We start from the raw sequence: 6,525 nt of genomic DNA on the forward strand, positions 1-6,525 counted from the left end.
TTAAATACTCCCAGTTTGCCTGGGGAGGAGGAAAAAGGAAATACTGGAGTGAAAAGGGGAAGATGGAGAGAAAAAGGGAGGGGAAAAGATACTGCTGGCAGCGGTGGGATTCGAACCCACGCCCCCGAAGAGACTGGAGCCTTAATCCAGCGCCTTAGACCGCTCGGCCACGCTACCCTGGTGGTTGCGGCTGTCGCGTCTTGCTCAGCTGTCCGTCTGCCTCCTCAGCCTCATCCCCACCCTCATTCCCGTCTCTGTCCCCATTCCCACCTCTGTCCCCATTCCCACCCTCATCCCCACCCTCATCCCCATCCTCATTCCCTCTCTGCCCCTTTCCCCACCTCATCCCCACCCTCATTCCCGTCTCTGTCCCCATTCCCACCTCTGCTCCGTTCCCACCCTCATCCCCACCCTCATCCCCATCCTCATTCCCACCTCTGCCCCGTTCCCACCCTCATCCCCATCCTCATTCCCTCTCTGCCCCTTTCCCACCCTCATCCCCACCCTCATCCCCACCCTCATTCCCACCTCTGCCCCGTTCCCACCCTCATCCCCATCCTCATTCCCTCTCTGCCCCTTTCCCACCCTCATCCCCACCCTCATCCCCACCCTCATTCCCACCTCTGCCCCGTTCCCACCCTCATCCCCATCGTCATTCCCTCTCTGCCCCGTTCCCACCCTCATCCCCATCCTCATTCCCTCTCTGTCTCGTTCCCATCCTCATTCCCTCTCCGCCTCGTTCCCACCCTCATCCCCATCCTCCTTCCATCTCTGCCCAGTTCCCACCCTCATTCCCATCCTCCTTCCCTCTCTGCCCCATTCCCATCTCTGTCCCCATTCCCACCTCTGCCCCATTCCCATCCTCATCCCCATCCTCATTCCCTCTCTGTCCCCATTCTTATCCCAGTTCCCCTCTCTCTCACCATTCTCATACCAATCTTCATCCCATTCCCATCCCATCCCCATTTTTATCTCCATTTCCATCCCATTCCCATCCTCATCCCCATTCCCATCCCATCCCATCCTCATTCTTATCCTAATTTCCATCCCATCCCCATCCCCATTCTTATCCCAATCTCTATCCCATTCCCATCCCCATTCTTACGTCCATTCCCATCCCATTCTCATCCCCATTCCCATCTCATCCCCATTCTTATCCCAATCTCCATCCTCATCCCCATCCCGTCCCCATTCTTATCCCAATCTCCATCCCATCCCCAGCCCCACCTCCATCCCCATCCCACCCCAAACCCTCCCACAGCGAAATCGGGGACCGACCCCGGGGCTCTTCGGGGCCGAGAGGAGCTGTTTGCCCCCGCACCTCTCAGCTTCACGGCGGCCGGAGCAGTGGGATCACCGGTCTCCCGATGGCCACTTGGCAAGAAAATAAATCCAGCTTTCGATCTTCACTGGCGGGTCCAACACTTGTGTCCATCACCTTCAAACACTGTTGGCGCTGGGCTTTTGGGGCGAAAAGGGAAAAAAGTGGACTTTTGTCACGGCTCCATAGCTCAGGGGTTAGAGCACTGGTCTTGTAAACCAGGGGTCGTGAGTTCAAATCTCACTGGAGCCTCAGTGGGGGCGGCTGGGGTTGGCTTTTTCCCCATAATTTGGGAAAAGTTGGAGATGTCGTTTGTGGAGGTGGAAAAATTGGCCTAAAAAGCAGAAGTGCGATTTTTCCCCCCTCTCTGTGGAGCACAGGAGATTCCCAAAGTCCCCATTGCAGGCAGGTGCTGCAGGATGATGTGTGGTGCTGCGGGGACCCGGCCAGTGGATGAAGGTGAGGAAGACAAATCCAATTTTTGCCTGACTTGTTGGTCTAGAGGTAGGAGTCTCATTTTGGGTGTGTGAGGTCCAGGGTTCAAATCCTGGTTGCGCCCCCCGTTTGGAGAAGATTTGTACACTTTTCTATTATCGCAGCTCCCACGACGCGCTGCTGAAATCGTCCCCAGCCCCGCCGCTCATGACGACAAACCCAAACACCGCCGTTAGCAAACCACTTCGGCACCACAAGCTGCTTGGGTTTCTTTCAAGGTCATACCTGATTTGCGACCCCGAGCCCATCGTCAGCAAGGACGGGACCCTGATGGCATGTCTCCAAGAGCCTCGTGCGAAGTATTTGTGTAGAGCAGGTTGGATAAACCAGTATGTCCTTTTTCCACCCGAGTGTCTCTTCAGCTCTTCTCCCATCCTTCCTTCTACGAACGATCACGCAAACGTTGGGATACTGGTATTGCTAACGTGAAAATGTCAAATGTCTGGGCTAAAAAAGATGCCGGAGGTCCTGATGGGACAATTTAGGTGTTAAAATTCTCATTATTGGCCTTGTTCCCACCGTTACCGCTCACACCGAGGACTGGTTCCGAAGCAAAACCCGCAGGCTTTCGCGTCCAGGACACGCGTCCCCCAGCCCCATCCCTTTGGCCAGGAGGAGCCCCGGGCTCATTTTTCCTTCCTTCTCTATTATTTCGTCACGGCTGGCAGGGTGCTAAAAGCAGGTAATGCCTGTTTGTTTGGGGAGGGGAAAAAAAAAAAAAAGAAACTTGACATTAGCGTCATTTTTCTCCATTTTGAGGCATTTTGACAGGTCTCTGTGGCGCAATCGGTTAGCGCGTTCGGCTGTTAACCGAAAGGTTGGTGGTTCGAGCCCACCCAGGGACGCGGGAGGGTCATTTTTCCTTTTTTTTTTTTTTTTTTTCCCCCCACCTTCTCTGCAAAACCATTACCGCTGCCTGCAGAGAACGGAGATGCTGCCAATGAGCTTTGATTGCCCTGAGCAACCCTGCCCTCCCCGTGGCCCAGGGGCTCTATTTAACCTCAGTCCCAGGGGATTTGGGTCCCTGCCAGCCCCACTGGAGGAGGAGCATCCCTGCCTTGCTCAGGTGCTGTGGGACGGGACTGTGGCTGGTGGGACGCTGCCCTGTTTTGGGAGGGGGTCCCAGATTTTCAGTAGCTGCTGGTTCTTGCTGTGTGCTGATACGACATTGCTGTGGTGAAGGGCTTCCAGATCTGATTTAGGATGAAGGCAGGAGCTTAAAAGCTGCTTTGCTAAAATAATTCGTTTGGGGAAGGGAGTTGGTGCTCCGCAAAGGCTGCGTGGTGATAAAACACAAAAACTAAAGTCAGAGGCGATGCGATAAACCGAGCAGGTAAAATCCTCCCGTTTCCTCTTTTTGCAACCCTCCCAAGTTCTGCGGTACGCTTCTCGTAACGCAGCCGATGCTGCGTGTTGAGACTGGCTCTGTTCTCGGCTTAAGAAGGTGCCTGTGGCCTTTTTTGATCCTTTCTCTGCCGTGATGCAACTCCTCGCTCACCCTCGGTTTGAGGTTACGCACGTGGTTTTGCCCCACACCAAACAGATGGGCTGGTGCCACTGCGCCGCTTGAGTGGATGGAGCAAACGGGATAACGATTAGCCATGAAATTTTGTGTTTCAAAGCCACTGAGGGTGGTTGGGCCTCCCCGGAAGTGATTTGAGTTCACTGGGAGGAGCCACTCGGCTGAGCTCTTAACACGCTAACGTTGACCAGAGAATAGAATCACAGAATGGTTGGGGTTGGAAGGGACCTTCAAAGCCCATCCAGTCCAAACCCCCTGCCAGGAGCAGGGACATCTCCAACCAGACCAGGTTGCTCAGAGCCCCATCCAACCTGGCCTGGAACGTTTCCAGGGATGGGGCATCCACCACCTCTCTGGGCAACCTGGGACAGTGCTCCACCACCCTCAGTGGAAAAAACTTTTCCCTAATATCTGATCTGAATCTCCTCTCTCTGTTTTGAAGCCGTTAGCCCTCGTCCAGTCACAACAGGCCCTGCTGAAGAGTTTCTCCCCATCTTTCCTGTAGGCCCCTTTTAGGCACTGGAAGACTGCTATCAGGTCTCCCCGGAGCCTCCTCTTCTCCAGGCTGAACAGCCCCAACTCTCTCAGCCTGGCCTCATAAGAGAGGTACTCCAGCCCTTTTATCATCTTTGTGGCCTCCTCTGGACCTTCTCCAACTGGTCCATGTCCTTCTTGTGCTGGGGGCTCCAGAACTGGACACAGTACTCCAGGTGGGGTCTCACCAGGGCAGAGTAGAGGGGGAGAATCACCTCCCTCGACCTGCTGGCCACGCTGCTCTTGATGCAGCCCAGGATGCAGTTGGCCTTCTGGGCCGCAAGGGCGCATTGCCTGCTCATGTTGAGCTTCTCGTCCACCAGCACTCCCAAGTCCTTCTCCTCAGGGCTGCTCTCAATCCATTCCCTGCCCAGCCTGTGCTTGTGCCTGGGATTGCGATGACCCAGGTGCAGGACCTTGCACTTGGCCTGGTTGAACTTCATGAGGTTGGCACGGGCCCACCTCTCCAGCCTGTCCAGGTCCCTCTGGATGGCATCCCTCCCTTCCAGCGTGTCGACGGCACCACACAACTTGGTGTCGTCGGCGAACTTGCTGAGGGTGCACTCTATCCCACTGTCCATGTCGCCGACAAAATGTTGAACAGGGCCGGGCCCAACACAGACCCCTGAGGGACACCACTCGTGACCAGTCTCCACGTGGACATTGAGCCGTTGACCACCACCCTCTGAGTGCGGCCATCCAGCCAACTCCTTATCCACCGAGTGGTCCGTCCATCAAACCCATGTCTCTCCAGTTTAGAGAGAAGGACGTTGTGCGGGACAGTGTCAAAAGCTTTGCACAAGTCCAGGTTGATGATATCTGTTGCTCGTCCCTTGTCCACTGATGCCGTCACCCCGTCATAGAAGGCCACCAAATTGGTCAGGCACGATCTGCCCTTGGTGAAGCCATGTTGGCTGTCACCAACCACCTCCTTGCTCTCCATGTGCCTTAGCATGGTTTCCAGGAGAATCTGCTCCATGACCTTGCCGGGCACAGAGGTGAGGCTGACCGGCCTGGAGTTACCCGGGTCTTCCTTGTTCCCCTTTTTAAAAATTTGGGTTATGTTCCCTCTCTTCCAGCCATGGGGGTCCTCACCAGACCGCCAGGACTTCTCAGATATGATGGCCAAAGGCTTGGCAACTTCATCTGCCAGTTCCTTCAGGACCCGCAGATGGATCTCGTCAGGTCCCATGGACTTGTGCACCTTCAGGTTCCTCAGATGTTCCCGAACCTGCTCTTCCAGTACAGTGGGCGGTTCTTTATCCTCACAGTCCCTGCTTGTGCCTTCTACAACTTGGGTGGCGGGACAAGAGCTCTTATCGGTGAAGGCTGAGGCAAAAAAGTCATTGAGTACCTCAGCCTTGTCCATGTCCCGGGTAACCAGGTGACCCATTTCCTTGCGGAGGGGGCCTACATTCTCCCTGGACCTCCTTTTGTCTCCGACATACCTATAGAATTCTTTCTTGTTGCTTTTGATGTTCCTGGCCAGGTTCAATTCCAGATCACTCTGTATTTAATCAATTGTCACCTGTGCCTCATCACTTTAAGCTAGTCCAGATCTTTGTCTCTGCAGTGCCTGGTGGAAATCTGCTGGGTGTAACTAGCTCCAGTCCTTCCCTGGGGGTAATCATAGAATCTTAAGGTTGGAAGAGACCTCCAAGATCATCAAGTCCAACCGTCAACCCAACACCACCACATCCTGAAGTGCCACGTCTACACATTCTTTGAAGACCTGCAGGGATGGTGACTCAACCACTTCACCAATGGTCTCCATCATTTCTGTCCCTGCCTCCTCTGCTGAGAGCTGAACCTCTGTTTTTTCAGGCTGAAGAAGACCATGACCCTTTCCCCTCCAGCTATGTGGAGACAGAGGTTGAGAGGCGGGTTTGTGTTTTACGGGAAGCGAGATGAATTACATGCAAAGCAGCAAAGGCCTGGCGCGATGTACTTAGTGGTGGTCTGCTTTTCCTTTTGTTCATTTGTCAACATCCTCCCAACAATCTGAAAAAAAACCCAAACACCTGCAGCCCAGACTGAGTTTCCAAGACTATAAAATTTAGGGCAGCAATTACCACGTGAGAGGAGAAACTCCAGTAAAAGCCATCTCTGTGTGCAGGCTGTATCACTTCCGGGTTTGCTTTTTGTATTTATGGCGTTGGATCTAACTTTATAACTTGGGTTTGGCCATGCTTAGCCATGGGAGATGGGTAGAAGAGATGGTGGAGTTTAGAGGTTGGGATGGCATCCTGACTGGCACCCGGGGGGGTTAGGAGCGGTTGCGTTGGGCTGCGCAAAGGAGGGAATGACTCAGAAGCAATGAGTTCTCTCCCAAATTCTGGAAGGGGAGGAAGACCCAGCTGACGGGTGGTGAGTTTCTAAACGGCTGAAGTGGGGTGAGATGATTGCTACGTGACAAGACTTCTCTCTGCAGAGACAGAGGCACCTCAGACACACAGGGAAAATGTCCACCTTTATTCCATCTTAGCAATTTCCTGAAGTGCTTTGTACATAAATTAATCAGAAATTAGTGCACTGTTTCTGAGCCAGGGATTAGAGTTATGAATCCTACTTGGGCAGTACTTTTTTCAGGACTCCCTCCCGTCCTCGTTAAGTGTTTAACCAGGTCCTGTCTGACGACAGTCAGCGCTCTCCG

The 6,525-nt window shown here is 53.8% G+C and overlaps 3 non-coding genes across 3 annotated transcripts; 2 read left to right on the forward strand and 1 right to left on the reverse strand.

The window, feature by feature from the left end:
• Positions 1-95: 95 nt before the first annotated feature.
• TRNAL-AAG (transfer RNA leucine (anticodon AAG)) lies at positions 96-177 on the reverse strand. Its single transcript has one exon. It is a non-coding gene; the product is annotated as a tRNA-Leu (tRNA).
• A 1,323-nt stretch (positions 178-1,500) lies between these two features.
• On the forward strand, positions 1,501-1,573 carry TRNAT-UGU (transfer RNA threonine (anticodon UGU)). The gene has a single exon. It is a non-coding gene; the product is annotated as a tRNA-Thr (tRNA).
• Positions 1,574-2,587: 1,014 nt separating this feature from the next.
• TRNAN-GUU (transfer RNA asparagine (anticodon GUU)) lies at positions 2,588-2,661 on the forward strand. The gene has a single exon. It is a non-coding gene; the product is annotated as a tRNA-Asn (tRNA).
• Positions 2,662-6,525: the final 3,864 nt, after the last annotated feature.

Source organism: Chlamydotis macqueenii, chromosome 36 (genome assembly GCF_036417535.1).
Source record: "Chlamydotis macqueenii isolate bChlMac1 chromosome 36, bChlMac1.mat, whole genome shotgun sequence".
Lineage (NCBI taxonomy): Eukaryota > Metazoa > Chordata > Aves > Otidiformes > Otididae > Chlamydotis > Chlamydotis macqueenii.